Below are 13,299 nucleotides of genomic sequence, written 5' to 3'. Positions count from 1 at the left end.
CACTAAACCATCACGCCATAGAAAGATAATTTTTTGACCCGATTACGACAATGTTGCTTAATGAAATTTTTGGAAGTATAGGCTGCAGTTTTATTATTACTCTGAGGAATAGGCAGTATTTAAGTAACTATGGAGTCAATAAATAAAACTCTTTTCCTTAAATTTCCTTTTACAACGAGGATACAGGATTGATATCATAGAAGAATAGAAGCTAGGAGTTCTTAAACGAAAAAAATAACCCGAATCCTTAAGTTCGATGTAGTAAGAGTGCGGAATAGCTGGATGTAATCATATGTGTGCAGCGTACTCAATAATTATATGTAAATTCGATAATAAAATGGTATTCTTGCATAACATACATAAATTGAAATAAAACAATTTATCGATATGATTCACATTCATTCAAGGGAAAAAATACCTCTTCGCTCGGGGTTTCAGCCATAGGCCTTTACAGTAGCGGGTTAATGCGCCAAAAACTAAGCTATCGTCGTTCACCAATTCCCGCGTATATTATTTTTTATGACAATCCTTTTTTTAAGACTTCACTACTATTTTTTCTAAATTAAGAACTCTATAAACATTCTTCATTCTCATATTAATGAAATTTACACATACATGGCTAATCAGGGTGTAAATACAGCTCCCTTACCATATCCTAAGTAGCACTAGAAATAAGAGAATGAGTGGATGAAGGCAACCAGTTCTACAGGAAAGAAAATCATCAAAATGTTATTCCCCATTCCAACGTTTCCTAATTAAATTCATCTTCGGAAGCATTCTGACCGCAGACCAATCTAACCCTGATGATAATAGAATGATACGCCTCCAAATTTGAATTCGCGGACTGGTCAACGCTTGTATTACGAACGGAGATGCTTAATGAGTTATCTATGGCAACTGCAATATGCAAATAACGGTGCGAGATGAGCTAATTCCGAAGCTCAGCTTAACGACCAATTTATGGTGAGTGGGTATTGATCGTTCCGGGTCCGTTTCTGATGCGGAAGTTGTTCCGCCATTATCGCGACATTTTGCAAATTCGCGAGGGCCTTGCGTAGGTACTTCACGAAAGCGTATTCACACAAAATGCGGTATCCGTTCGTCCTTTTGATCAACTTTCTTTAATTTCGCGCACCCCGGAAATTAAATTGAACTCTCTCGGGTGTCCGAACGGGTTAGTTTCCTTCATGACGCCGCGCCGTTCCGACAGCTGAGTTTGCTATCATATTCATGTAATTCATATCTAACAGCATTTTTTGCATGGCTTAAATTCATAGGCAGATTGCCTTCATGAGTAGGATGTATATTAATCCCAAAGCTGCTATGTCATATGCTAATGCGCGTTGGTGGAAGTAAATTTTAGTCCTGTGCTGCATATTGGTGTTGATTCACTAGGTACCTGACAAATACCTACGTAAGTGGCCTCACAGGGTAATATGTAGATGTAGACGTAATGAATGCCTTGATATATATTTTGGTCAGACTGAGAGAGCTCAGGTTGGAGAAGGGGGTGCCACCTAATTCGCTGATTTTCCCCAGTCCCTTCCATATATTACATGAACTGTGTTTACGTACAGCTTTACGTACCTACAGTAAAAACATTACGTGGGAACCAATCATACTACAATTGCAACAACTAAAGGATAAATTACCAAATCAAGTAGCAACTCGGAATGATTAAGATGAACTACTTTCTAGTTAAATCGAATAATTTGGAAGAGAGGAACTCGGAATAGAGTAAATTGTCTTGGTTTTCCTTCTCGAAATTCGAAACACACTGAACTCTCTCGCTTGGTTAAAAATAATGGAATTTTTACACATAGTTGTAAACCCGAGAGAACTTCGCCCAGTTAATTGACCGCGAAATTGTAAAATAATTCAGGAACCCCATATTGCCACTATAATTGGCAGGAAAAATAAAAAAGCTGTTTTTCGGTTGCCTTCGGCAATCATTGCCGGGGAGTAGAACAATTGTTAACCCACCTAGGGCTGGACTAAAAGTCATGGGTTCTATTCCCGTCCGGCGGTTGTGTTATGACGTCACGTTGTGACGATTGTGTTATGTCAGCAGTCAGGTGGGGGAAACCTCTAATCTGATCAATTTAAGTCCAACCAAATTTTACAAAGGCGATCACTAGCAGTGTTAAATGTCGAAAAGTTGGCGCGAAGCAAACTATTACCTGTTTGGAAACCCGAAAAAGTTTCATCCAGCTTTAGAGTTGCTCAAAATAAAAGAAATTCGACCGAGCAGACGATCAAATACCGCATATTATTTGAGTGTTAGGTTTGCATTTGCATGTCAAAAGGCTGGTGAAGAGTATGATCTAGAGTGCTGTTCTTTAAGGTGCGGAAATGTGGACACTTCGGAAGGAGTACAAATGAAAATAGGAGGCATTCCAGGTGAGGGTGTGGCGAAGAATGGAGAAGGTGAAGTGGACGAAGAGGAGGATGAACGACGAAGTGCTGGGCAGGGCGGGTTAGGAGAGGCAGCTTTTAGGTGAGATACGAGGAGACAGAATGCATGGATGGAAGGAATAATTAGCAGGGCGGGGATATTATAAAAAATGACAGAGGTTAGAAGTATTGGGTGAACGAGGGTGAGGGAGGAAGAGAATAGGATTTTTAGATAGAATGTAAGGGAGTAGGCGTTATTGTGTTATTGAAGAGGGGAGTGTTTGAAGAAAGGGGAGGTTCCCAGAATGCTTCTTAAGTACTCCATAAAAACCTACCTTCATCGGTAGAATACTTAAATAATAATTTGCATGCTGTGAGTTGGCTGTCGAAAAGTTGGCGCAGAGCAAACTGTAACCCGTTAGGAAATCTGAGAGGGTTTCATCCAAATTACTCACCGGGAAAGCCTTAAATCATTTACCTCGCAAGTCATTGCCAATTCTTTCTAACCAAGGAAACGAAATCCTTGACATTTTTTTCAGCATTTTTCCTATTTCCTCTGACCTATTTTGAGGACTAAATCCTCCAAATGAGATTATAATGCGCTAACAATGGGACCTCCTCGAGGAAATCATTTGGAGCCGCTCTGAGACGGGACGGAGGGAGTTGAAGGGGCCAGTAATTCAACCTCTGCGAGCGGAGGTGCTTGGACATGAGGGGGACATTACTCCGACGCCAGGAGGAGAAGAAAGGCAGAGGGTTTAATCAGGGCATGAGAGAAGGGACAGGGGAAGAGGCCGACGGATTTTTTGAGATGCAGGCCCTAGCGAAGAGGATGCAATGGGGTCATGGGAGAATAAGAATAGCGTGGGAGTGAATATGACCGAATTGAAAATTTTAGTATCCCATTTTTTAAGTGAAAACTTCTTACGTCGCGATGAGCACTTTTGTAGAGGGGTAAAAGACATTGGAATCGCGTCACCGTCATCGCTACAACATATACGTATAATTGTGCACATTCTGTAGGTACGCAGTATACTCGCTATATACACAGTACTTGTGGAGGGGTACAAACCATTAGACTCGCGTCACCGTCGCCGTCACCGCTACTACATATATGTGTAATTGTGTATCTTCTGCATATACACAGTATATTCGCTATATACACACACTTGTGGAGGGGTACAAACCATTATACTTGCATCACCGTCACCATCACCAGTTCATACTCATGCAGGAGAGTGTACTCGATACAATGATAGTGAATGTTAGTACAATATAACTCAATTTCTTTTAATGCGTTCAATTTGAGTAGCTTATTTGAATGTTGTGCCATAAAATTAATTTATCAATGTGAAGGGTTTACAATTATATATTGCGGAAATATATACATTAGACATTCCATACATTCAAAAATACTCACGCTGTTTCAAGTTTTCATTTCTGTCGGCACTCCCAGAGTGCAACTTTTTTTTCAACTCGTGTGCGTATCATGGGTCTATAAACTATGGCTCACGAGCAACATCAGGCCCGACGCATAATTTCATCCGGCCCGCCAAACAAATCTCTACGTAAAATATGATATGATGCTTTCCCGGCGAATAATGTGGGGACACTCTTCTCGGGATTCCCATTCAGAATAAGTCCCGAGTCTGGGCTCGAAACGTTCGCTAATATGGATAGTTTAACCTTGTGGGGATCGCAAGAAGATTTTAACCAAATCCCTGCGTGTTTACTCACAGTTCTTACCATTGGCTAGTCTACCCTGGAACCTGATTTTAATGATTTTTTAAAATCAGAACGACAGTATCATTCGTGACACTAACTTTGTCGCACAAAATTAAGGCAGCCATCTGTTTAGTTTGCTCTGATAATTTTCAATGAGATATTTTTTATGTATTTCATTTTCATGCTCTAAGTTTTTGGGAAATTAAAACACTGGTACTTATTTGTTTTTTTTATTCCATCGAACCGCATAGATGTGGGAAATATAAAATGTGGCCCTTACATTGAAACGTTTGCTGACCCCTGATGTAGATCATGACTACTACTATACAGGACTCTTCAGTCGGCCACTATATGTGCTGTCATCCAGCACCAATGCCAATGGGTTTTCAAAAGTCACCACTCGCGTCGCTGACCACAGAGGTATCCGAAATTCACGGGAAAATATGCTATAAAAAAAGTTTGTAAAACAAAATCAATGTTCTCGATGATATTATTGTCGGATATTATGGCTTATCGGTGGTACTCATTGTGGATGTAAATAAAATACTGAAAAATATTGAAGATGTATGTGCACGCTGCGTTTTTGTTGTTCTATCAATCAAAGCCTCCATTTCTTCACGCAAATTGAGAAAGAAAAAGAAGCTGATAGCATTAAGTGAGACTGCAGTATAATGAAACAGCATTTATACATATTTCCGTTGGAAATAATGGCGGATGAGTTGGTGACTACGTTACAGTAAAACTTAACAAAAGGGATAATTCCCTTCCGCACTTGCACCCTGGATTTTAATGATAATTATCATATTGGCTGGCTGCAAAGAGAGTGTTTGTTTTCACGGTCTCTGGTCAATTAGAAATTGCATATCCATTGAGTCGACACACCAATGAGGTCAAGAGTCAGAGTTTAAGTAAAATCATAGAGTAAGTATATCTTACTCTATGGTAAAATGTATTTGATTCTATGTTGTTTCCTAACGTTATTCATTCTAATCAATGGGGGCGGAGAGATAGAGGATTGATGAAACGCTGGGCATGTTAGGTGAGGATAATATGGTTGAAGATTATAACAATAATATTATTTATTGGCTCTGGGTACAATGCCCTAAAGAGCAGAAGAAGAAAAACATTTATAACACCTTTGTTAATCATTACAGCTAAAGGGACTGGATTGAGGGGGCACTGAGCGGGGAGAGGATGTTAAAAAAATGTTAGAGGGAATTACATGAGATAGGCGAGGAAGGCAAAGTAAGAGAATAAGAGTTAAAGATACAATGAAAGGCAGTAGCCCATACTGTGAATTGAAGAAGTGAAGACAAGTACAAATAAGAAGTGGAGGCATAATGGTGTAAGTGGCAAAATTCTTCATGTAAACCGACCTTGACTAATAGGGTACTCTTAATATAGGCATAATAGGTACTCTTAGGAGGAGACGAAAGACAGCTTAGTTCATTTGCGACTGAAGGAAAGGGTAGGAATGGAAGGGAGAGAAGAAACCCGGCGTCAGCAATAGCCTCCTTTTAATGAAAGTCACCAATATGACCACGGCTGAACGTCCCATCCGACGGGAAAACAGCTGCGCATGAAGTAACCTCCCGAAGAACTCATACAGAAATCTGAAGAAAATAATCCACCACTGACAGGATTTAAACCTAGGTTGGAGACCAATGCTCTAGCCACCACACAAACCCAATACCCAGCTCTTATAATAATAATGGAAGTAATGAAGTTAAAATATCAAAGTTGGTCTCGGCTTCTGACTACTGCGCAGCCACCAAGCGCGATATCGTAAATATTATTAGTCTGATGTGAGTGGAGCACCCATATACAAAAACCCCTTCACATCAAGAAGGATTTGATTCTTTCCAAGCGAATTGTGGCTGTGAAAGGCTCTCGGGCTTTACACCGGGTTAAGCACTGCGTTTCTGCCGACGTTTCGATGAAACACTTATATACGTATAAGTATATAAGGGCGGGATCAAACACCCCTAGGGACGACGAAAAAGTATTTCATCGAAACTACGGCAGAAATAGAGCGAATAACCCGGTAGGAAGCCCGAAAGAACATTCACCTCCTTCATATCTCTAGCATGACTGCTCTTTCCAACAGCCAAGGTCCCATATCACTTCCCATTCGATCCTAGGGAACAAAACACTAGCCATTGTATGCACTTCTCAACGGCGTGCCCTGTTGAATATTCAGAGTCAAGAAACGGCCAGCGGTAGCCTTCTTAACAATCCTTCGCACCCGCGTCCTATTTCCACGCTGCTATCCCGATCACGCCCCAAAGCTTTTGCATCTCTTGAGTTCAGCGTCCTCCTTGCCTCTGTTTGCTCAGATCTCGTCGTTTACCTAAGGCCTGGCGTTCGATGCACAGAATAGGATCGTTCGCCAATTTCCATACAGTAATGATTCTGATAGTTAGAAATTTAGGAGAACCGTGTATTTCTTATTCTGATCTGTCGCCTACCTCTCGAGCTATTCGCGGTAATAATCGACGGCCTCAACCCTCTCGGAGATAAGTTGATGACGTGACGTCCCAGTAACTTCTCTTCACCTCGTATTTTTCTCGGCTGGTTCGCTTGTATTCACTTTCTGCGCGATTTCCTCCCTTAATAAAATATTCTTCCTTAACAATATAACGATTAGAAACTCAAATAACATCAACAACTCAAAGAAAGAGTGTACTGAATTTCAAGTTTTCTAAATTTATGCTAATGGGTGGGTGCTAGAAAAGGATGATTTTTACTTTAATCAAGCTTTATTTATTCTCACCTGGTTCATTTATGATCACACTACTCTATGCGATTTCCTCCCTTAGTGAATTGTGCTCCCTTAACAAGCCCTAATGACGTCACCAACTCATAGGAAAGGGGCAACTAGGTTTCACATTTTCTTATAGTATTGGGTGAATGCTTGAAGGGGATGATTTTACTCTGATGAATTGTAGCGGAATTTGGGCGTGATCGAGGAAACTCAGGCTCAAGACCAGGTGGGCATGATGAAAATCTATAAGCGAAATCCTCGATGAGCGAGTTTGACCACGGAAAGGAAGTGATCTGCCCTTTACCCCGATCGCGTTCTGTTCTTTCGCCTGTGGATCAACGGTTTTAGCCAAAAATCCTTTGGGTTGACAAGATGACTGAGTGAATTATAATAACTTTGCTACTGCTATAGATTTTTAAAGCTGCTTTAATGGTCAATTAACTGATTATTTTCGTAAAAAGTTTCCAATTTGCTGATTATAATATTTTACGAACACGAATGTCAGGTAATAAACAAATATAAGGGTGACAATAGAATTTGCTGGCATAAAAATTTAAGGAGAAAACCTTGCAACTATAGCGTCAAGGCAGCAAAGTAGAATAAAGCCGTGTAAAATAATAGTTTATTCTACATTTCCATTCAGTAAACCAGACAAATTAGATCCACAAAAAATGATTTCATAATCAAACTAAATCCGGCAGTTGACTCGGAGACAATAATAAAGATATCTTATACACTCTCTTAATAGGTAAATATGAGCAATGAAGGAAAAATTCATAAAAATAACTTTTACGAAATTTTAAGATAATAAAATTACGAAACTAAATTTGTGAGACTCGTCTAAATTTTTTATATATTCAACATAAAAAAGTTTCTTAAAAAATACCGTGAAGCAACGATTTTGTTCCATAACAATTAACATTTTGAAAAGATTCTTTAAAATCCTCATTCTTATTTGCGGCATTAAATGAAGGTACATATCCGTTTGTAAACTTTTACCAGTAGTTATTCTCGAATGGACAGCGGGCACTCAATTTAACAGCTAAAAATAACATAAGTAATTACAAATCAAGTTTTGGAATTGCGTAAAAAGATAGCTTAAATGTATAACCGTTCTCTTTGTTCAAAAAGACGCACTTTATGTCTTCCCAAATGATTACACATGAATTTCTCGAGAAAACAAGCAACTTTGGCATTTAGATATACGTTTTCTCAGAAAAAAATGAACCAACGCATTAGTATTGTATGACATTGAAGTTGATTAAAGGCCTACGATGCTCAAAGCGCACCGAAAAGGGTAAAGTTTTGACAATACAGATTGCTACCCATTGAATTCGAAAAACGCAGGGGAGAAAGTGACGTCAATAGCCAAGGTGGGATTTCAGACTTGTGACGGTGCAAAACGCTTCGAAAAAGGGAGTCAAGCATGACATGGATTGAATAAAATACAAATCGAAAGCCTTTACAGCCATAAAATTCTTTTCTCTCGTAAAAAAATCATTTCATAAATCCCACTCAAAACTTTTAGTTTAATACTATGTATAGGTAATATCGTGTTTAGGTATTATTCAATTTATCTGTTTAATACTATTGTAATAATAATCCATTCTAAAAAATAAGAAACTCATATATTTTTTACACGATAAATAAATCGCAGGAAATTTAAAAAATAACGAGCTCTTAAGAATAGTCATGAATTGGAATTTTATTCATTTGAAACACTTTTAACACTACTTGAACGATTATGATTTAATGATTTGATAATGATGATGCGTAGGTGAAAGAAAAATTAGTAACATACCTTAAAAGAGTGGAAATGGTAGGTCATCATTAGCAGAGTTCTAACCAGTAAAATTCGAAAAAGTAATAAAAAATAAATTTTAAAGCACGTGCAGCGTAATATACTATTTATTTTGCATTGGTTCCTTTTGCACAAAAACGGCTAACACTTGGGCATATTACGGTGTGATTAGAGAAAATCTAAGGTGTATACCATTTTCAGAGATGAGTCATTATTTTAATTAGTATTTCATTAAATTAATTTTATCACTCAGTATTCTACGTAGTTTTCGTGGATCATGAACACATTAGTAATATGCCGAATCAAAAATCAGTGATATGATATCTTGGTTTTAAAGGGGATATAGAATTACTTTCCATGAGCTTTCGCTAGTAGTCACCTACTTTGCACTCTGACCATCTTCAAGAAGTAACTGGCCATAATACGCCGTGAAGTACATGCACAGACCGGAGAGAGCGTTTTAGTTTCTTTTTTTAACAAGAGAAAAGAAATTATGTGGGAAAAGCATTTGCAACACATTATTGTGACGGATTTTTCACTATCCGAGTCTGCTGGTTTACCCAGCAGTTATTATAAAGCGTCTTCGTCCTTGATTGTTCCGAGGCAGGAAACCCACTCCACGAAATGAGTTCCCGCTCACCGCAGGGAATTTAACACTCGCATGCATATCCATTTGCAAAAACCTTTCCTTCCCACCAACACACCCACCTCTCCAACTGCTCTTCTTCATTCCATTTTGCTTTTTAATTCCTTCTTTTTTTAATCCACGCCACGCCACCTAGGGGCGATAGGAGGTCGGTGAAATTTAAAACCTTTTCGTCACCTGCCTAGAGCCTTCCCGAGACGGAAAAAAACGAAAACGACACTTCTGACATGAAAATATGCCCTCAAAAACTATTGACTATGTATTCTAGCACGATAATAATGCCCATGTAATATGAAAATAGAGGTGGCATCGTCTTAAAATATTAGTCACTACTATTATAATACATATACAATATTTCTGTAAACGCTTGTATTTAAATTTGGGCATACATCTTTATTTTATCGGTATTTTCAATTCATTCCTACTGCTCTTATTCATTCCACTTGCCATTTTAATTTCTTCTTTCTTTAATCTACGCTATACCACCTAGGAGCGAGAGCAGGTTCGTGAAATTAAAAAGGTTTTCACGTCATCTGCCTAGAATCTTTCTGAGACGGAAAAAAGCGAATACGACACAGGAGACATTGAAATATTCTAGTACTAAAACTAGTGACTGAGAATTGTAGTATGGGAATTATTTTCATACTATATCAAGCATAGGGTACTGTCTTAAAATCAATTCAAAACATTAATCACTATTATATAATACATAGATTTAACGTAACTATTTCTATATACTTCACTACATTAACTAGAAATATCCTATTAAATTTGAGGACTCATTTCTATATTACCCACTGTGCTGTAACCAAAACCTGAGGAAAAAATATTTTTTAAATTCAATATTGTTACGCTTGGTTCATTGTGCACAAAGATAGACTTTTTTGCGAAATATGGATCTCCATTTGGTTTATTAATTAAAAATAGATGATATACCAACATTTCGGAAACTGACTTTTGCATTTTCAAGGCTTGCCAACAGCTCTTCTTCATTCCATTTCCCCTTTTTAATTTCTTCTTTTAATTTTTTTTTCTACGCCACGCCACCTAGGGGCGAAAGCAGGTCGGTTAAATTTAAAACATTTTTGCCACCCTAACCTAGTTACCTGCCTAGTTTCTTCCTGAGACAAAAACACACAAAAACAACGATACTTGAGGCATTAAAATATTATCTCATTTTTTACTCAAAAAGTATTGACTGAGTACTCTAGTACGAGAATAATGCCTTTGTAATATCAAGGTGGCGGGCGGACTGTATTAAAAGCTATTAAAAACAAAAGTACTATTTTTATGCATCGTAACTGTATAAATCTCTCTGTTATCGCTTGTGCTATGACCAAAGCCTGAGTACAAAATCAAAACTTTTAACTTCAATATTATTGCGAATAATGCATATTTCTTATTGTATTTTTGTTGAAATTTTTGCCTGTTGTTTGCTGGTAAAATATAGGTCTCCATTTTGTTCATTAATTATAAAAAAATAGATTTGAGGCAAAGGCTAAAGATTTTTCTTTCTATGTTTAAGGCTTGAATGAAAATATTTTTCCCAAAGCATCTTATTCTATGGAATGGTTCGTGAATGGTTCAATTGGTAGTTGAAAGTTAGGAAATTTGTCAGTAAAAAGCAATCTTTGTATTCCCAAGCATTCCGTTTCTTTATCTATCATGAAAAACATTTTACAAAGTTATACTAAGGTAATTTTTAGCTGCATTTTTAATATAACGTAAGTGTTTTAATCTCATCTTTGACATGTATAATACTGTATAAGTAATTTCAGCTGTAAATTTAATTGTTTGAGTGCGAAGAGAGAATCACGTCCTCTAACTTCTTGAAATAAATTACTTCTGACGTAGTCGTATGAACAGAATTTGAAACGCACCTTACAAAGTGGTTTGCCTAACCCAGAGAGGCAGCGCATGATCGATACTTGCTGGCTCACTTAGCTCACCGCGGAAGGTCTATGCACCCTCAATGCCTAAATGGTCGTATTCCCGTTATTTTCATTGAAAATATTTTACGCGGTTTGGTGTTTCAAACCTGAAATGGCCCAGGGAAGCAAAAATATTGGTAATATCGTTCAAAATCTGGAATCTGATGTGCTCACATTACTATGGGTTAAGTGTACATCGAAAAAAAATATCCTGCGACAAGAGCTCTCCGCCTCGCGGCTCTTACCCCTAAACATCTACTGTCGGAGTCTCAACCATCTTGTTATCAATGGCTCCTTTATCTCCAACAAGTAATGCCTCCTTTGCTTATATCTAAGGTTCTCTCCTCCAATACTAATGAGGAGTCCTTCATAGCAAATATAATCCTCAAGGCCGTTATACTGTAAAGGCCGGGATACACGGTGAATGATTATCCGAATGGTAATGCCCATGATGGTTCGCGAACTTTTCCGTTGTACAAGGCGAATGATTTCATTCACATGATCATTGAGCATCATCATTCACTGTGTATAGCAGTCCCATCGAAAGCCTGAAAACAAACTGAGAAACTCATATATTGAATATTATTGCGCATAATGCAATGCGTTCATAGATATATAGACTTTTTGTGGTAAGCAAGCCTCCATCTCGTTTATTAAGAACGCAAGTGAAGCCAACGCTTTGAAATTCATTTTTCCATTTACAAGGGTTGAATGAAAGCGAGAAAAAATTTACCAGTGAATTGCTCTTTGTTTAATTATTTACCGTATGGCATTCAGAAAAGGCGACAGGTGAGGTCATTTGCGCCATTTTGGAAAAGTAGGAGGGGAAGGGCGGTGAGAAACTCATCGTCGGTGTTTGCCTGCTCTTTAACGATTGGCCCCAAAGGGACCGATTTAATTATTTTTACAGTCTGGATTGTGGTGAGACATGATTATAACTTGGTACATCCTTTATGCCATTAAATTTTATCGCATTTTCATTCAACCTTAAAAGTGTAAAAACTACATTCCCGAGACGTTAGAAAAACAATTATTTTAGATTATAAAAAATGGAGACGTATAGTCAACAAATAATTCTTTTTGTACAATAAGTAGTCAGAAAAAAAACTCTTTACCCTGTAAAAAGATTTAATAGATACAAATGTATGCTATAAAAATTGTGATTCTTCTCATTATTCATGAGGCTTGATTTGAATGAAGTGGGTAAATTCTTAAGCGGAAATAAAATAACATTTTAACCAACTCCACCTTCTAATATAGCTATTACTCTATTTATCTTGCTTCAGAATTGTCGAAGGGGAAGGAATAAGTGGTCACTACCAGAAATTACTTCTACCAAGATCTTAAATATTCTCTTATGAATATAACGCATGATTACCACCATCACGATTAGGATTTTTTTCATCCTAATTTTGTTTATTTTATTTATTTCCAATTTCCCCGTAAGAAGCACATAGACGCCATTTAAAACAGAGGAATTAACAAAGCACTGCATAAGCATCCGTGCCCTGGATAAGGACCTCCTACCCAGGCAGGATTCGAACCCGCGACCTACGGTTAGGCGAGCGAGGACTTAACCCCATAGAAAAAAAACAATTGACACAGATTATGTTTACTCTGAGAATATTCGTAAGAAGGCTTCTGACATGGAGGCAAGAATTTTATGGGGGTGGGGTGCAAATGAAGGGGGGGAGGTCCTGATAGCTTGGAGTGGGGGCGTGGCGAGACGTCTCCCTCCACCCCTTCGCCCTATCTCCGCTTGGCCGGCCGACGCCCGCGCCAGAATAATGGCTTCCTCCCGTTTCCCGGCTCGCCTCCGCGTTGCCATGCTAATGCGGTCGCCTATATGTGCAGCAGGGGAGTGGCAAAGACGGGGAATGAGCGAGTTATGCTTAAGAGGTTAAATAAGCTATGGAGGGAAGAGGAGTTAGTTTCCTCCGAGACTCTTGCCGCCAGAGTCAGGAAAACGGCAAAGTTATAAATAACACGCATGAAAGTATACCGGAATTTCGTTTAATTTCTTGCAGTACCATACCCA

At 38.3% G+C, this 13,299-nt stretch overlaps 1 protein-coding gene across 1 annotated transcript in view; it reads right to left on the bottom strand.

The window, feature by feature from the left end:
* Positions 1–13,299, bottom strand: part of LOC124162150 (protein O-mannosyl-transferase TMTC1-like) — a 956,057-nt gene that overhangs the window by 926,598 nt on the left and 16,160 nt on the right. The window lies entirely within an intron of this gene.

The sequence above is a fragment of the Ischnura elegans genome, chromosome 7 (genome assembly GCF_921293095.1).
Source record: "Ischnura elegans chromosome 7, ioIscEleg1.1, whole genome shotgun sequence".
Taxonomy (NCBI): domain Eukaryota; kingdom Metazoa; phylum Arthropoda; class Insecta; order Odonata; family Coenagrionidae; genus Ischnura; species Ischnura elegans.
Note: the sequence above shows the minus strand (reverse complement) of the source record. Positions and strands in the feature narration are given on the sequence as shown.